Source organism: Typopeltis vanoorti, chromosome 15 (genome assembly GCF_054136105.1).
Source record: "Typopeltis vanoorti isolate ZY-2024b chromosome 15, IOZ_Tvanoo_1.0, whole genome shotgun sequence".
NCBI lineage: Eukaryota > Metazoa > Arthropoda > Arachnida > Uropygi > Thelyphonidae > Typopeltis > Typopeltis vanoorti.
The window spans coordinates 40,638,918-40,659,376 of NC_143563.1; the positions used below are offsets into that span (position 1 = coordinate 40,638,918).

The 20,459-nt window shown below is 36.8% G+C and overlaps 1 protein-coding gene across 3 annotated transcripts in view; it reads right to left on the reverse strand.

The window, feature by feature from the left end:
- Positions 1 to 20,459, reverse strand: part of LOC150098685 (uncharacterized) — an 83,297-nt gene that overhangs the window by 7,108 nt on the left and 55,730 nt on the right. For 2 of the 3 annotated variants that reach the window (XR_016549461.1, XR_016549460.1), the window contains exon 3: positions 14,046 to 14,232. The exons of the other annotated variant lie outside the window; for it this stretch is intronic. The gene's annotated coding sequence lies outside the window, so the exon portion shown is untranslated. The remainder of the gene's footprint in view (positions 1 to 14,045; positions 14,233 to 20,459) is intronic. 3 annotated transcript variants of the gene reach the window in all.

The window sequence follows — 20,459 nt, forward strand, 5'->3', positions numbered from 1 at the left end:
GATAGCAAACGTACTCTCCAACTAACAAGATGGATATTCAAATAATCCCACTGTGGGTATAATGCTTGTGAATGTCAAGCCCACTGTGTGTTTCATTCTCAAGCATTATACACACAGTAGGATTATTTGAATTTGTGAATGTCTTTTGTGGAGAGCCTCCGTAGCTCAGTTGGTATAGACGAAGCACTTTGGTTGGTAAGGCTTGGGTTTGATTCCCATCCTTCACGTGACGAATCTTTATCTGGTCTTGATTTTTTTTTTTTTTTTTTTTTTTTATAGCCAGGAATACTTAATACCCAGCCATAGGCCTGACTCATCAGCTATGCCGGTCCTGAGCCTGGATAAAATGGAAGGGGGGGGGATTGAGATGGTGCTGTACTTCCCTGTAAAAAGGACCTCACGGCCATTGTATCATCATATGCAAAAAGTGTTTTTTGGAGGATGAATTTTACAGTCCAGTGTGAGAACTAATACCCTTCAAAAGGCCCCATTTTTTGGTCCTTTTGAAGCCTCTCTATAGTAGTGTTTCAAAATTATGCTAAAAAAAACAAAAAATTAAATAAATAATACAAAATAAATAAAAAATATGAAAAAAAATTGCTAAGCATCCATGGTACTATTATACAATAAGTTTATAACCTTTTGTATGTGGGAGTTGCATTAAAAAGTATCTTATGAAACTGAGCAAAATATTTTTTTTTTCTTCTGTTGTTGAAATTGTTAAAAAGCTAAAGTACTCTTAAAAATAATCACTAAACCCTCACAGCCTTTCATTATATTATTCTGTGCATGTTATATTATCAACATCACTACTACACTGTCTATGGAGTCAGACTTATTAGAGGTTCATTCACCTGACAACAGATTTATTATACTGCACCTTAAAAATCCTTAACACTGGCTGCATTCACAACATGTTCTGGTAACATATTGCATTCACTCACAATTCTACATGTAAAAAAATCTACCCTTCATATCCTTCAGCAAATTATATCAAAACCTCCAGGAGTAGCCTCAAGTTCTTCTTACCCTGTCGCCTTATTATTATTGTGGACAGACTCATCGAGGCAGGCCCTAAACATCATGTCAAAACCTATCCGACATTTACGCTGTATCTATCATACTTTGCTTTGAACTCATCCACAGACATGACACCCACAACACACTCTGGAAACCTATTCCATTCATTTGCTACTCCCCAAGCAAAAAACCTAGTTCTAACATCCTTGCTAACTACACTCTTACTCAATTCTGATGGATGATCCCCTAGTTCTCCCACCACCTGACCTGTTCTGAAAAATTTCCTCTGAATTAATCTTGTAAAAACCTCTCAGTAATTTCTCTGTCTCAATCATATCACCCCTTTTCCACCTATCAACCACTTTCTGTAACCCACATATCTTCAATCTGTTCTCATAATGTTCATTCCATAGACCTCCTACCATCCTGGTCACTCGCCTCTGAATTCTCTGCACCTCATCACCAAGAAACCTGGGGCCAAGATCTGCACGCGTTTTATCAAGGCTCAATATAAAGAGGAACAATAACCTGCTTGACTCTCAAAGTATTATTCAGGAACCAAGTAATCTGATGAGCTGCTTTACCCACTTTTACTATGTGCCCCCTAAACTTTAACTCTATATCCACTAACACTCCCAAGTCTCTGGCTTCATCAGTTGCCTGGAGTACAGTTTCACCAATGTGATATACAGCTGGTAATCTTATCACCCCAAAATGCATAACCTTACACTTTAAACTGACATCTATTAACCATGCTACCGGCCAAGACGTCTATAGACGTCAAAGTTATCATGGATGCGAAGTGCATATTAAAATTATAATACCGTTGATATTACATTGAAATATATGATGGATACGAAGCATATGAGGATGCGTATTTGATCCATAATGACAGGTGAGGTGGTTAAACCACATTAAACTGACATCTATTCTCCTTTACCCAATCTGTCAATCTATCCAAATCATCTTGCAAAATTTTGATATCATCTGTATTAACTACTGCTCTATCCAACTTAGCATCATTGGCAAATAACTTAACAGTTCCTCTTAGATCTTTTCCTATATTATTAATGTACAAATTAAACAGTAGTGATCCTAGAACAGAACCTTATGGCATGCCACTAGTCACAGGATTTCTTTTGGGCTCTACTCCTGAAAAAACTACTCTCTGATATCTCTCCATCAACCACCCTCCTATCCATCTTACCAACTCTATCTCCATCCCCATGTGATGTAGTTTACTGATTAGAATTCCATGTGGTATCCTGTCAAAGGCCTTTGCAAAGTACAGCAGTATCACTGTAAACCCATTCATTACCTTTATCCAAACTCAGGTGTCACTGTATTATAAAATGTGAGCACGTTACTGAGGCATCACCTACCCTTCACAAAACCATGTTGCCCCCATACACTATTCACTTTCTATCTACCCTTTCCTGTATTTTGCTCTTGACCAACTTCTCCAATACTTTGACCACAAATTCTAATATGCTGATGTACCTCATCTATAACATTCTTTCCAACACTGCTTGCTTGATTTCACTGTTCATCCATTTCATTCATACCGTTTATTAGCTTAACGCTTTGTACGCATTTCTTGGGACAGATACTGCCTTATGAATTCCTATGCACTGTTAACATCTTTTTGGCACGGCTCATCCATCCAGTGTACTGATGCTAGTTGACTCCAGGGCTTCCAATAATCACCCACCTTATAATTCAATATATATGCCTTTGTTTGCAGAAAAATTTTTCTTGTTTAACCAGTTCCCAAACAAGTACTTCACAATCACTGGCCACGACGTCTATAGTCTGCTTTGACCAAATCAGTAAAAAAGACTCAGTATTTGATCAGCCTAAACAGAAAAATTCCTAGTATATATGCGTCAAAATAAATGCAATTAATTATTATTACATGTATCTCCATGGAGTCAGTAGACTCATCACGGGAGACCCAAACTAGCAAAACAATATCTGTCATATCTCTTCTTGAATTCATTTACAGATGAAGAGCTCACAACTAAGTCAGGCAATGAATTCCACTCATTCACCACCCTCCAGGCAAAAAACCTTGTTCTGACACCTTTGTTAACCACACTCCTCTTTAATTTCCAGGGATGACCTCTTGTTCTTCCATCACTATCACACAGCTAAAATAGTTCCCCTGCATCAATCCTATAAAAACCTTTCAGTAATTTAAATGTTTCTATCATATCCCCTCTTCGTTGCCCATCAACCAATCTCTGCAATCCACAAGCTCTCAATCTATCAATGTAGAGAGCATTTTTTACATCACTCACCAACTTGGTCACTCTTCTCTGAACCCTCTCCACAGCCTCCTCATCTCCAAGGAATCCAGCCAGGTGACCAGACCTGAGCACAGTAATCCAAATGTGGAAGTATCAATGCGTTATAAAGGGGAATAATAACCTCTTTATCTCTGGATGTCAGTGTGTTCCTCAACAATCAAGTAATCCTATGTGCAATCTTGGACAACTTAGCAATGTGTCCCCTGAACTTCATCTCCCTATCTATCAATACCCCTAAGTCCCTAGCCTCATCAATCTCTTGGAGTACCTTTCCATCAGTGTAGTACACAGCTGGTAATCTTTTAATCCCAAAATGCATGACTTTACACTTTTCCACATTGAACTGACATCCATTATCTTTTGCCCATTCTACCAGCTTATTTAAATCATCCTGCAAACTTTCAGCATCAGCTTGATTTTTTATTGCACTACCCAACTTTGAATCATCAGCAAACAACTGAATATCTCCCTTTAAGCCATTTCCTATATCATTTATATACAAATTAAACAACAATGGCCCAAGCACAGAGCCCTGAAGCACACCACTGGTCACTTGTCTCATTCTGGACTTGGCTCCTCCATACACCACCTTATGGTATCTCTCCCCAAGCCATTCTCCTATCCATATCACCAATTTAGTATCCATTCCCATCTGCTCCAATTTGCGTAACAGTGTTCTATGGGGTATCCTGTTAATTGGAGGAAAGCCTCCCCTTATCTTGAATTACAACATACAAAGCATGTAATTTGCTACATGTACTTTTTTTTGGAGTGTTTATTTTAGTCTATATTATGCCGTTGTAAAAATTGCTTATATTATGAAGTATTAAAATTTATCTTAAAATATTGAAATAAAAAAAAAGTTTTGGCCATGAATAATAATAATAAAAAATATTTGAAAGTTTCACAATTTATATACAAATTCAAAATTTGCAAAATGTAAAATATGCAAACAAATATATCTTGGTGATGCAGAAACAAAAGGAAGAATAAATCTCTGATTAATTATGTAAAAATACTAGTATAGCAATGAATTTGTAAAATAAAATAATGAAACTTAACTAGCAAATCACAAAATCGAAAATAAAGAAATTAAAATGAAATCAAATAACCTGAAAATGGAATATATATATATATATATATATATAGATGACAAATAGGCAAAATCTTTGCATATTTCCAATAATAGATAAAAGGCAATACTCAACTGTTTAAAAAGAATGTTTCCGGAGTACAACTTCTCCGAAAACTTTTCCATCAAAAGAGCATTTTTTTATAAGCTAGAAATCTTTATGGGGAAATAAGATGTATGCTACTCCCAAATATGCTGAAAATTTCCTTTTTTACATCATGATTTATCATGAATTCATTTTGATTATTAAATGCATAATTATTCTCTACATTTCACAATTTACAATAATATGTTGCATTAATATAGTTGTGGTTTGAAGAAATTGGTGTAATATTTTTTCTGATTTTTATGCTATTATTATTATTAAGAGAGACTTTCAGCGACTCATCGAGGAAGGGTACATATACTAGCTATCATACTTACTCCTGAATTCATTCAACTGCTTGCACTCACAACATCCAATGGCAATCTATTCCAATCAAGCACCAACATATTTGTATACCAATGCTAGAAGTATAAGAAACAAGGTGGATGAAATGGTTGCACTAATTGCGTCTGTGCACCCAGAGATTGTCGGAATAAGTGAGACATGGTTAGATAAGGATGACATCCCGACAGGAATAGAGATGGAAAGGTATGATGTGTTTCGTGAGGATAGAAGGGGTAAAAAGGGAGAGGGAGTGTTATTGATGATAGTTAAAGAGTTATGTCCACACAAGGTAGAGATGCAATAGGGAAATAGAGCCAGTGGTTTTGAGGCAGTATGGTGTGAGATAGAGGTGAATAGAATCAAATACTTGGTGGGATGTTGTTATAGACCTGGTAATGTGGATGGTGGTGATAGTGAAATGTATAGTCAAATAAGCCAAGCAAATAAGAAAAGGGTGATCATTATGGGTGATTTTAATTATGGCAATATAGACTGGAATGAAGAGATAGCAACCGGAAGTAAAGAAAATGAGTTTCTTGAGTTTTTGAGGGATAACTACCTCAGACAGTATGTAACAGAGGGCACACGAGGATTAAGGGTCTTGGATTTGGTAATCTCATCGGAGGATGTAATTATCAATGAGGTGTCAAATCATCCACCAATTGGTGAAAGTGACCATGAGGTGATTACCTGGGTGGCTGCCAGCAGTGCAAGGACCCCTGTGAAAAAAGGGTATATGTGGAACTACAAGGGAGGGTAATTATGAAGAGCTCAGGAGACAGCTTGCAGGTGTAGCATGGAATGAGGAGTTAGCTGGAAAAGAGATCAATGCAGCTTGGGGGATTTTCAAAAACTATTTAGTAGATGCAATGTCTAAATGTAGACCATGGATGAGAAGGTTAAATAAGGTAGGTGTGAGATGGATGAATAAAGAGATTAAGCATGCGATACAGAGAAAAAGGGCATTGTGGAGGCAGCATAAGAGAAGTGGAAGTAACCAATTTCATGAGGTCTACAAAGACCAGGCAAGGAGGGCGACTTGGTTGGTGAGAGTAGCTAAAGAGAGGTATGAACAGCAGTTAGCTAATGAAGCCAAAAAGAATCCTAAGGAGTTCTTTCGATATGTAGCCAGCAAAAGAAAGAATGATTATGGAAGGATGACAGTGATTGGAGGAAATGGTATAAAGACAGCTGTTGCAGAATGTGTGGTGGAGATACTTAATGAGCAGTTCATAAAGATCTTTCAATCTTGTGAATGTGACTTCATGGAGAGATTAAGAGCAGTTGATGATGGGGAGGAGAGACTGACTAAGTGAGCAAGAGGTGTTTGGGGAGTTGAGTAAACTAGATGTAAATAAGGCTGTGGGACTTGATAACATATCACCACGTATTCTGAAGGAATGTGTCAGAGAGTTGACACCTGCCTTGACATATTTTTTTAATACGAGTCTTGCACTCAGACAAGTCCCTAAGGAGGGCAAGATTGTGCCACTTCATTAAGGAGGTGATCAAACTCAAGCATCAAACTATAGGCCTATCTGTGTGTCAGGTATTGTGGTTAAGTTGTTGGAGAAGCTTGTGAGAACTAGGATCCAGAGTTGGGTTGACAACAATGGTATAATCTTTGATGGACAGCATGGATTTGCTAAAGGGAGGTTATGTTTTAGTAATCTACTTAGTTATTACAATAAAGTGACTGCTTCCTTGGACAGAGAAGAAGGATACACAGTAATATACTTGGATTTCGCAAAAGCTTTTGATAGAGTACCTCATGATAAGTTGACAGTCAAACTAGAGCAGATAGGGTTGGATATTAGATTAGTGCATTGGATTGGAGACTGGCTATCTGATAGGTATCAACAAGTTGTGTATGGGGGTGCAATATCCAGGAAAAGGAAAGTCACTAGTGGAGTGCCTCAGGGGGTCTGTTTTGGGGCCATTACTATTTAACTTGTATATTAATGATATTGGCAAAGATTTGGATGGAGATATTCAGTTGTTTGCAGATGATGCAAAGTTGAGACGAACCATAAAGAGTAGTGAAGATGTTGTGGCCTTGCAAGAAGACTTGAATAAATTGAGTGATTGGGAAAGCAAATGGGGATGTGAGTTCAATGTTGCAAAATGTAAGGTTTTAAAATTTGGAAAACAAAGATGGGATTCAGAATTTATGCTTGGTGAGAATGTATTGTTGGAAGTAGAGGAAATAAGAGATCTGGGGGTGATAGTGGATAAGGATCTAAAATTTAGGGGACACATCGCCAAAATTGTGAAGACAACACAAAGACTTCTGGGAATGATGAGGAGGAGACTGATGTGTAGAAGTAGGGAGATTCTTGTTCCATTGTATAAGGCTTTGATTAGGCCACACATGGACTATTGTGCCCAGATTTGGTCACCGGGTTTTCAGAAGGATGAACAGATGTTGGAAAGGGTCCAAAGGCGACTGACTAAGGTAGTTTCTGGCCTCTGGAATGTCGAGGAGGAGGAAAGATTGAAAAGATGTCATTTGCAGAGTCTAGTGGAGAGAAGGAAGAGGGGAGATATGATAGAGACCTACAAGTTGGTAAGGGGTTGTTATAGGATCAATGGTGGAGAAGTTCTACAGAGAATAGTGGGAGATCAGGGGAGAACCAGAGGTCATCCTTGGAAACTGTATAAAGAGGGTGCGAGTAGGGGAGTGAGAGGCAGGTTTTTTTCGTGTAGAGTTGCGAGTTATTGGAATGCCTTGCCTGAGAGTGTGGTGTCTGTAAGGAGTTTGAGTGTGTTCAAGGCATGGTATGATGAGCTGTGTGTGTGATACAAGGACCTCCCAGATGAGTCTTTGACTCCATGAGGTCTTGTTTAATAATAATAATAATAATATGAGAGAAAAATCTAGCTTTCACCCCCCTTCTTAGCAGCATTCATTCTCAGCTTCCAAGGATGCCATCTTGTCCATTCCACACTTTCCATAAAGGGAAAAATTCCATCAATTGAAATCCTGTATAATCCTTTCAGAAGTTTGTACGTCTCAATCATATCACCTCTCTTTCTTCTGTTTGCTCATGTCTCCAGTCTACAAATTTTCAATCTGTCTTCATAATTAGTATTCCATAATCCTGATATCATTTTTAACACTCTCCTTTGCAGTCTCTCCAATATGTCAGAATCACAATGAAAACCAGGAGACCAGACCTGTGCACAATAGTCCAAGTGAGGTCTTATCAAGGCCTTGTAAACAGGCAAAATAGTATCATTATTTTTCTATGTGAACGTTCGTTTCAGCATTGCAATTATCTTTTGAGTTGTATTTGCGATCTTTGCTATATGGCCATTGAACTTCAACTTCCTATCTACTAACACTCTCAGATCCCTAGCTTCATCAGTTTATTCAAGCATAACCCCACTAATATAATACAACATTGGATACCTAATCACACCGAAGTGAATGACTTTAATTTACTGACATTGAAACTGATATCCATTTTCCCATGCCAACAATTCCAGCCTATTCAAATCATTATTTAAATTGCATATCAACAGCATTTCTGATTACCCTACCTATCTTTGCATCATTAGTAAATAGCTGTATGTTGCTTGTCAAATCCTTCCAAATACCATTAATGTATAAGTTGAATAACAGTGGACCAAGAAATGATCCTTGTGGTACACGACTGGTTACCTTAAATCTTGCAGACTCACATCCTCCATATACCACTTTTTGATATCTGTCAGTCAGCCATTCTCTTATCCACATTAATATTTTACGTGTGTAGAGGCTTAAGTGCTGTGAGGACATCATGTTGGAGGCTTAATGGATTTTTTACAACACTCAAAAAGAATTAAAATAGAATTTAATACTTCCTATATTTCGTCCTAGTCACTAGGACATCTACGGGGATTACAAAAACAATTAATGTAACATATGCACAAATAACAAACAATACTAAGCCCAACCACGTGGGTGACACTAAAATCCTATCTAGGTAGAGCGCCCTCTAAGGGCAGTAGTAGGTGGCCTGGAATGTAAGGTGGGAACTCTGGTGATGAGTGTTTCCCAAATCTTCGGAAGCTTAATGCAACCATATTTATTGAGATTTGGTTGGTTTTTGAGAGCTGCTGCTGCTTCTAAGAAAAGTCTCTCTTTCTTGAATTTGCTGTGGTGGAGCATGGTGGTTTTCTTCCATGATACTCTGTGGGTGGTGTCCAAAACATGGTCAGCCAAGCCTGAATGGTCATAGTTGTGTTTGAAGATGTAAGACTTGTGTTCCTCTAGACGGATGGATGCTGATCTGCCTGTCTGTCCAAAGTACGCCAGCTTACAGGAACAGGGTACTTTGTAAACTCCAGGCAGAGAGAGAGGAGGGAGCTGATCTTTCGTAGAATGGATAACGGTAGCCAGTTTGCGGTAGGGCTTATATGCTGTGTGTAGATTGTACTGTTTTAGTATCTTGGCTATTTTTTCAGATGTGCCACGGATGTAAGGTATGATGATGGCATTTTTAAAATCTTGACGAGAAGGAAGGGGAATGGGGTGGAGTTGATTATTTTTTGATACTGTGATCGCTGTAGCCATTGGAGAGGAAAGTGCTGTGTATGTGGTTAAGCTCATTAGTGAGGGCGGTTCCACTGGAACAAAGATTGTGGGCTCTCTTGGTAAGTTTTAATAATGCCATATTGTTGAGAGGGGTGGTGGTGGGAGAGTTTGTGAATGTATCTGCCTGTGTGTGTGGGTTTTCTGTATACGGTGAAGGTAAGTGTATCATTAGGCAGGCGTGTGACTAAGGTGTCTAGGAAGGGTAAACAATTGTTCTTTTCCTTTTCCATAGTGAACTGGATTCTTGAATGTAGACTATTGAGATGACTGAGGAAGGAGTCTAACGTGTCTGGGCCATGAGGCCAAATAGAGAACACATCATCTACATATCTTAGCCAGATAGAAGGTTTGCGTGGGGCTGAGTCTATGGCTCGTTTTTCGAAATCTTCCATATAGAAATTGGCAAGGGGGGTGAGAGGGGGGAACCCATGGCAGTTCCCTCTATCTGCTTGTAGATTTTGTTGTTCCAAGAGAAATATCCAGAGTTAATGGCAAAGGAAAAGAGATCTGAGATGTCAGAGGGAAAAACGTTTTCTAAGAGAGATAAGGTGTCAATTAAGGGAATATTGGTAAACAAAGAGGAGATATCAAAGCTTACCAATATGTCTATCTTCTTCAAGGTTAAATTTTCTGTGAGGGCTTTAAAGTGGGTCGAGTTTTTTTATATAGGAAGGGGACCTTCCGGTGAGGGGGATCAGAGAGTTGGCCAACTGTTTAGATAGTCTATAGCAAGGTGCATTGGTAGCATCTACTATAGGCCTGAGTGGGGAATGTAGTAGTAGATGTATAGTAGATGCTACCAATGCACCTTGCTATAGACTATCTAAACAGCTGGCCAACTCTCTGATCCCCCTCATCGGAAGGTCCCCTTCCTATATAAAAAACTCGACCCACTTTAAAGCCCTCACAAAAAATTTAACCTTGAAGAAGACAGACATATTGGTAAGCTTTGATATCTCCTCTTTGTTTACCAATATTCCCTTAATTGACACCTTATCTCTCTTAGAAAACGTTTTTCCCTCTAGAGGAACACAAGTCTTACATCTTCAAACACAACTATGGCCATTCAGGCTTGGCTGACCATGTTTTGGACACCACCCACAGAGTATCATGGAAGAAAACCACCATGCTCCACCACAGCAAATTCAAGAAAGAGAGACTTTTCTTAGAAGCAGCAGCAGCTCTCAAAAACCAACCAAATCTCAATAAATATGGTTGCATTAAGCTTCCAAAGATTTGGGAAACACTCATCACCAGAGTTCCCACCTTACATTCCAGGCCACCTACTACTGCCCTTAGAGGGCGCTCTACCTAGATAGGACTTTAGTGTCACCCACGTGGTTGGGCTTAGTATTGTTTGTTATTTGTGCATATGTTAAATTAATTGTTTTTGTAATCCTCGTAGATGTCCTAGTGACTAGGACGAAATATAGGAAGTATTAAATTCTATTTTAATTCTTTTTGAGTGTTGTAAAAAATCCATTAAGCCTCCAACATGACATTAATATTTTATAATCCAAACCCATACTCTTCAATTTAAATTTTCCATGCTGTATTCTGTCAAAAGCCTTAACAAAATCCAAAAGTATCATGGTGTATCCCATTCTCCTTGTCTTGTTCAATGGTAACATTGTTACAGAATGTGAGCAAGTCGCTAAAATATGACCTTCCCTTAGTAAACCTATGCTGCTCATTGCAAAGTAGAGATTCACTGTCAACCCATTTCTGAATGCAAGTCCTAACCAATATTTCCAAAATCTTCACCACCACTCCTGAGATACTAATTGGTCGAGAGTTTGATACATCAGTCTTTGCACCATCCTTGTGCAATGGAATTACCATACATTCTTTCCATTCCTCAGGAATGGAAATCCCTGTTCGGAGACTCACATTAAACAGCCTGTTAAAAGGAATGGACAGTTCAGCTGAACACTCTTTTAGCACACGTGCTGATATCCTATCAGTTCCTATTGCTGAATTCTTACTCAGTTTGTGCAACAACTCTAATAACTTGTCCTCAGTTTCTACATCTAGTGAAGAGGTAGCAGTAAGCTCAATGGCACGTACACAAGGTTGATAACTTTTAACAAACGGCACTCATTAGTTGAACAACCTCTTCTGCATCTGTAACCCTCACACCATCTGCATTTAAAAGAGTTATTTTTTCATATTTATTCTTTCTTTTATTGCAGCATATCAATATAATTCTTATGGGTTGTCTTTAGCACACACAGTCAGTTTCTTTTCATACTTTCATACTGATATTGCATCAGACTTTTGCTTTCTGTACAACAGTTGTGACTATTCTAGCCTGCTGCTTATAATTTTCATAATGCACATCATCCTTATGCACACGGTATTCCTTCCACATCATCCTTTTCTTACGAATCTCTCACTTAACAAGATTACACATCCATTTGACTCCTACCCTATTTATTCTTTGAACTCTCGGGATACAATGATATTGCATCATTTAACCACGCTACTGGTCAGGACGTATATATACGTCCACATTTCTATGGATGCAAAGTGCATATTAAAATTGTAATGCCATTGATATTACATTGAAATTTATGATGGATATAATTATTTGATGGATATGAAGCTTTTGAGAGTGCGTATTTGATCTTTAATTGCCGGTAAGGTGGTTAAGTATTGTTTAAATGCTTGCAATGCACTGTCGATATTCTTCTCATCCATCAACCGATCCTATTCCACTGAACTTAGTATACTCCTCAGTTGGTCATAATTTCCTGCTTTGTAGTTCAGCATGTACCTTTTCTGAATGGAACATTCATAAACTTAGTCACTTCCCAAGTGAGTACCGCATGATCACTGTCACCAACTGGAGACAGAATAATTACATCTTTAACTGAAACGCACTCTGACACTATAATCAAATCTAACACTCTTTGACCTCGAGTTCCTTCTATCACATGCTGCTTGAGGAAGTTGTCCCACAACAGCTCAATAAATGCATTTTCATTTTTCTCATTCTTCTACTGCTACCCAATCAATATTTGGATAATTAAAGTCTTTCATTATGATTACTCTTTTCATGCTCATCTTGTCTATTTGGTGATGCATTTCTTCATCACTAGCAACCAATCCACCAGGTCTGTAATAACACCCCCACTATGAAATTGATCTTGTTGATTCCACCTCACACCAGATGGAATCAAATTTACTGCCACATGAAATACTGTTAGTAGTAGTACTACAATCATAGGTCTCAATTCTAACTGGACTCAAGTCATCTGATATCATTTGCAGCACGCCCCTCCTCTCTTATCCTTCCTAAAAATAGTGTACCCTTTACACTTGACACCAGTTAGTATGTCTGATTCTGATAGCCAGGTCTCACTAATGCCTACAATCTGAGGTCACAACATTTCACTAAGACAACAAACTCTATCCCTTTGTTTCTGATACTCCTATTAATCGTGAACAGACATAATAATCTACCTACGTGTTCTTTTGTATTCTTGTCTGCATGACACAGTTGGACAACTTGGAGATTTCTATTGTTCTCTAATGCCTTATACATGTAAACATCTTTGCACATTTGATGGGTCTGAACTGGACGAACACAAACTCGAAATTGTTCTCTCTTCATCAATATTTCCATGACAATTGCTAGTCATTTCGTAGATAGTACTATTAAAGATATACTAATTTAAAAAAGGTGTATTTCTATATCATAATGTGGTTTAAACTTTAATTTTTTAGATAAAATCTAAAGAAATAAGATATAAAATATAATTTTCTTAATTACTGTATATCAAAAATATAATTATATTGGTAAATTTTGATATATAAGTATAATTATATTATATTAATTATACTGCTATTATATCACAATATAAGTATACTTTTTTTTCTTTAAATAACATTGTCGCTCTTCACATTCTCACTATTCCTCCCTTTATAATTTAGTTTGTGCTAGATCTTATACCAGTTATTAGTTTATCTAGACTCCTGATACCAAACGCATTCAGGTGTAGGCTGTCCCTTATATACAAATCGAATCTTCTCTCAAAGTCACTCCACACATCCAAAAATTTGCATCCATTCCTTCTACACAGCCTATGCATTGAATCGTTTGCCATCATTGCCCTTCTTCTTAATTGATTTTTATCATATCGAGGTAAAATACTGATCATTTTCACTTTCTCACTCTTTACTCTCACCTCTTCCAACAATCCTTTCATGTCCTCTCTGATACTGAACTCACTGCTAGTTAAGCTGTTAGTACCTACTACAATTTATTATTTTGTTTACTTTTCTTTTCTGTTTTTGACCTGCTTCCTTTATATTCTTAATTTTTGCTCCATGAAAACTCGAAGTTATAACTCGCTCATCAATAGCATATTTTATTATAGTTACCATACCAAATCACTTCATTCTTTTTACTAATGTTTTACTAACAATGTTTTGTTTTTTTTGAATAAAATGTACTCTTAGAAATTAAATGATAGTTTTATTATTTATTATATCTCAATAGAAGATGATATGATATAACCATCTATATTTTATAGCCTAATGTAGAAAGAAACTTAAGTTTCAAAAATTTACCAGAGAGCTTATGAGAACATGACCAGCATCAAACTTCCCTTGGCTTGCACTATTCAAATACACAAACTCTGCCTGGGAACCCATACATTAGTCTTTTATTAGTGCATTGATTTGGCTGATAGGGGTTTCAAACTGTTGGTTCTCATCAGAGTCCAGGATTCAAATTGACCAAATTCACAAAACAGAGCTAAAGCGGGAACGAAGGCAAAAATTCATTCAGTGCTATAGCTAAACAATGTCAGAAAGTTAAAATCATCATAAGTAATTGCTCAATGACTGAGAGGCTTAAATTCAACTTAAATAAGACACTGTAATAGAGATCATAGATTCATCCATATTTATATTGAAAAGTAGAAAAACGTGTTTCTTTCTACATTTCTAAGTTTCAAAATTTACTATCGAGTTTATGAGAAGCTTATGTTCTTATAAATGCTATGGTAAATTTTTCAAACTTTCTTCATTTTTTTTTCTACATTTGGCTATAAACTATGAATGGATCCATAATATCCTTAAATTCAATTATCTCTCTTATGCCAAATTTAAGCTTCTGGGCTCTATACTGTAATATTTAACTGAGATTTTTTAGGGAAAGACAATGTATACTAGAATATTAATTAAAAACTTTAATTAATTCTTCCTATATTTCTATATTATGTTCTAATTAATATTCTAGTATAAATTGTCTGTCCCTAAAAATCTGACAGTTATGTATTACCGACATATAAGTTTATCTACAAGAGTTATTATGTTACACCTCCAGGGAGTCCAAGGACTCATTGTGGGAGGGCACACTACTTCGCTAATATATATCTCATCCTCTGCACTACTAATTAATTCTTCAACTGCAACGCTACTACCATCAATGCCATCTATTGCCCATCATTACCAACAACAGTATTTTTTGTCTGAAAATTGTGTGTGTTCTGAAGGCCTGTACATGAGATGAAAAACCCGAGTTTCCGGTAGAAAAAACCCTGCTACCACTGTATGAGATCGGCTAACTCACCTTCAACTGAAAAAGCACATATAAAGATTCCTCTCGTCACGACGTGAATCTTAAAAAATATTATATTTCTCTTTATCAAAGAACTAAGTCATAGTAACGTAAACTAAATAGAAATAGGAGATATTAAAGATACATGATTATTTCATAGCCAAATTTATTGGTTTATTTTACAATCCCAAAATGAATACATTTAGGCGCTTCTTTAATAATTTCCAAAAAAACGTAAAAAAAAAAAAAAGACAAATATATAGACACCTGGGCAGTGCTTGTGTCTTAAGTAATGCAAGCTAAGGCAACTCTGATGCTGAAGATTGCATTCTCATAAGCACTCTCTGGTCAGTTGTCAAAACCATCAAAGTTTATATATATATATATATAATTTTTATGTGGTTAGGTGAAGTATTATTATTTATCTTTCTTCATTCTTCAATTTGGCTGAAATACTGAATATTCGGCAGAAGCATTATGAATTAAATTTTTATAAACAAATGTTTTGAACAAAATATATATACGAGGGTGGTCTGAAAAGTTCTTGGCTTAACAACGAAAAAACAAATTTATAATTTCATAATTATTTTTATTTTTCAACATAATCTCCCTTAAGACCAATACATTTATTCCAGTGATGCTCCAGGGCCATTATCCCATCCCTGCAGTGGTTCTGAGTAAGATCTGCAAAATATCCCTCTACAGCTGCAATCGCCTCTTGATTCAAAGAAAAATGCTGACCAGCAAGGAAGAGTTTTAGTTTGGGGAAGGGATAGAAGTCAGAGAGAGCCAAATCTGGGGAACAGGGTGGATGTTCCAACAATTCATAGTGCAAATCCCTTAATTTTCCCATTGCTAAAATCATCTTCGTGGACAGGTGCATTGTCCTGATTAAAGATGATTTTTTTCTTCTGCAAACTGGTCTTTTCTCACGAATTTTTTCATCTAGTCTGGTTAAAAGATCGGAATAATATTCCCAGGTTTTTGTTTTACCCTTTTCAAGATAATTAATAAACAAAATGCCTTTAGCATCCCAAAACATTGATGCCGTGACGTTTCCTGCTGATGGAACCGATTTTGTCGTCTTTGGCACTGAACAACAGGCTTCTGTCCACTGTTTTGACTGCTCTTTGGATTCTAGTGTGCAATGGTGAATCCAAATCTTACCCATAGTAATAAATTGATGCACAAAATCAGTTTTATTCTTGTTAAAATGCTCCAAGCACTGTTCAGAGATTTTCATGAGAGTGTGTTTTTGATCTGCTGTGAACAAGTGTGGCACCCATCTTGAGCAAAGCTTTTTCATATGCAATTCTTCATGCAAAATATATCCTACACATTCTTTTGAAGTGCCTATAGTCTCAGCAATTTCACGCACTTTGATTCGCCGATCATCCAATACCATATCATGCACTTGATCAATGATTTCTGGTGGTGTTACACTTTTTGGATTTCCTTCAAATGGACCATCTTCTAGGCTGGTACAGCCACGTTTAAACTTGGCAGCCCATTTCTTAATTGTTGAAAACACAAGAGAAGAGTGACCATAAACTTTTATGAACTTTGAATGAATTTCTTTTGGTGTTAAACCTTTTTTTATGAAGAATTTTATAACTGCACGATACTCAATTTCATCCATTTCAAGGGATGCAGACAACAGTTTTGTTTCAGACAGCTGTATAAAACAGCACTTGATAGTTTACTTGCAATTTCACATGGATGCTTATGACAGATGTACCAAATTAGAAAAAAAAAATCTTCCCGATAGTGTTGCCATCTATTGTCAAGGCCAAGAACTTTTCAGACCGCCCTCATGTGTATATATACTCTATAGATATAAAATGACAATCCTTTTATGAATCGTTTTTGTGTCACGTTTTTTGTAAAGTTATTTGAAATGTTTTGAAACTCAGGGGCTACCCTGAGTGTCGAGTCTTCAAAATTCGAGTCATCAGAATTCAAGAAGAACTGGCCTATCAGTCCGGAACTCCGGGGGTTGGGTGCCGTAGGCGCTAGGGGGCAGAACCGCCTTTTGAGTCATCAGAATTCAAGGAGAACCGGCCAACCAGTTCAGACTCAGGGGTTGGGTGGCATAGGTGCCGGGATGGGGGGGGGGAGCCCCCTCTTTTGAAGACTCGACACTCAGGGGCTACCCTGAGTCTCGAGTCTTCAAAATTCGATTCATCAGAATTCAAGGAGAACCGGCCTACCAGTCTGGAACAAGGGGAGTAGCGTAGCCCCACTAGTATATATATAAAACACACAACACACACGCCATAAAAATTTTTAGCAATTTTTAATGAGTATTTTTTTCTATCAAATTTATTCCAGTATGCTCTTGTCTGAATATTTGGTGTTTGTCAAATCCTGGTTTAAGCACTTCCCTAGTTAATACTTCATTAAACCAAAATCAAACACTAAAACCTCAAATTTCTTCCATAATATGCTGTGTAATATATCTGTTTGTAAAAATTCAACAAATTCACTCTCCTTGCTCCCCATACACTATCTCCTCCTTCCTATCTAATTTCCTTTAATTAAAATCTCCCATCAGGATCACCTTCTTTAACATGCCAAAAAAAAACAATTTGCCTAAACATTTTACAGTCACTGCTCTCTACATTCCCTGGCATATAGCAACATTCTATTAGATATACATTGCATTAATTTCAACTTTACACCAGACAGATTCAAAATCTTCACATGTACTATCATTTTCAACTCCCACTCTTTGTGGACACAATTCCTCTGCTATCATTAATAATATGCCCCCTCCTCTTTTTCACTTTCCTATCCTTCCAGAAAACTATATATCCTTCCATTTCTATTCCTCACAGTAATCATCAGACAATCAGTTTCATTTTCAGTTATCTATGGGTATACTAACTTGATGCAACAAACTCAGCTCTCTTATTTCTAATACACCTTATATTAGTATAAAAATGTAATAATCCCTTTGTCCTTGAGACCATCCCACCATCACTCCCTACTCTATAGCACACCTTTCTCTTCAGTCTGATTACACCTGTTTCCATGATCCTGACTGGTTACCATTCATATCTGCCTCATCCTCACCTGTATGCATTTTATCACTATCCTACCACAATCACATTATTATCATCAACACCCGACCTCCATGGAGTCAGAGACTTATCGTGGGTGGTACTCAGTATTGCATACAATGCTCATCCGACCGCGTCTTAAACTGATTCAATGTGTCCACGTCCACAACACACTCAGGTAATGCATTCCACTCACCAACCACCCTCCATGCAAAGAACCAGCTTCTCACTCCTTTGCTCACACCCTCCTTACACAGCCTCCAGCAATGGCCTCTTGTATCACATATCGACACTTTTATCTATTTTTCTTCTATCATTCCATAACTCCACTGTGTTATCCTGTTTCACAATCTCCCTTTGATCATTAGCCACACTAACTTCTTGATTCTGTATTTAGAACAATATTTCTCTAAATATCCAACACCAAATCCATTCAATCTTAAACCATTTCAACTTCTTTTCAAATTCACTCCATAGATTCAAACTGAACACCTTTTATCTCACACAACTTAGCTATCTTCCATTCATTATCTCTACTCTACTCAATTCACTATTATTATATCTGGGCGGCATGCTAGTCACACTTTCCCAACAACAGTGTTAACCTTTACCTCCTGCAACAACTTCCTCAAGTACCTATCCACATTTCTCTTTTCAGCATCTAAATCTGTGCACACAACTACCACTAATCTAATGCCTATTCTTTCCTTCAACATTTCACCAGGAAAAGATGTTTTGAGTGCCTTGTTATTCACTACACCTCTGATGATTGCATTACCCATAACAAAGCTAAATGATTATACTTTAACTCTTTTTTTCATATTACTAATTTCTATCTTCTAATGCCAACCTCATGTTTCGATGTTCAATCTCATCTTCAAGATATCCAATTTGTCTGTTTATTTTCATCAATTCATGTAAGCTCTTCAACTTCATCCCCTTGGTTATCATTACTAGCACTTCCATCCAATTTCTTATTATTATTGGTGACATCACATTACATTCCTCCTTCCTTCATTTTGTTCCCCATAATAGCCTAGAAAATATTTTACAATTTTTGATGCATACGTAAAATAATTTCTCAGTGGATACTTGTAGAGTATCCAGTGAGAAAAAATCCAGGGCAAAACTTGATCTTCGTGGTAAAGCTTTCTGTACAGCACGTGTGCTTTGTTATGCACACCATTTTCAGAATGCAGTAAGAACACAAATGAACAAAATTAGAATAAACACTACTGAAGAACATTCGTATCTAGCATGAGAAAAAAAAAAAAAAACTAAGCATAATTATAAGAAAACCATACTATTCAAAGCACTTTTCTAAATGCAGTTTCAAATATACTAGTACGTTCACTCGTGACACTAGAGAATTACTTTCAGAATACAAAAACGGCAGTACCAGCCAAGTTGGTACTTTTATATCACTGTTAGTACCCAAAGATGGCTTATGTACTCAGAGTACTGAGATTACCTTAAATCCAATATCCAAATTATGTAACTCTGAGTGATTATAGATTCTTTCTTTCTCTCCCCCCTTCCCTGACCATGTCTTTCGGTACATGCGTAAACTATGATGATGGATATCAATTGACAGCCACTGCATTACACAGATATTAATTATACAATACAAAACACAAATCACTATACTACATTAGGGTCCAAATTCAATTTAATGAAGATATTTAAAGATTATTCAATTAAGGTTATATAGTATGTACAAAATCCACAGCTCAGTTAGTTTCAATGACGTCCTTTGGCTGGAAAACCTTATGAGAGCATTTAGACAAGGTGAGTTAGCCGGTCTCATACATGAAAGTGGAACAGTTTTCATAATGGATTTTTTTTTTTTTTTCAGCCTACAAACAGCAAACCAGGATTAACTGACATGTCAGAATGTTAATTAGGTTTGAAAGAAAATTTATTTTGCTGCATATTTTCACTTGCATATTAGGCTCAAGCCATTGAGCTTAACATGCAAGTGAAAATGGAATAGGATATGTACAAAATATTTAGCAAAATGAAAACAGTAATATCATTAAAAAGGAATGCTCAAGCTATCCAGATGGATAAAATATATAAAAAATTTAAGCTTTGTATTCATGTTATTTCAATATAACCCAAATGTTATATTAACTTGAATGGACACTTCATATCTATGTAATTACTGACTTTTAAATAAGTTAAGGTGGGTTCAATGGTTAATACAACTTTCAGAACACTGTGCAAGAACATCGGAAAAAAAAAACAAACTAAAATTAACATCGGAACAATGAATCACAGCTGGCTCAATAATGGACACTCATGTATAGTAGACAGTGAGAACTACAGAAAAACAATGATTGTCAACAAGACATAATC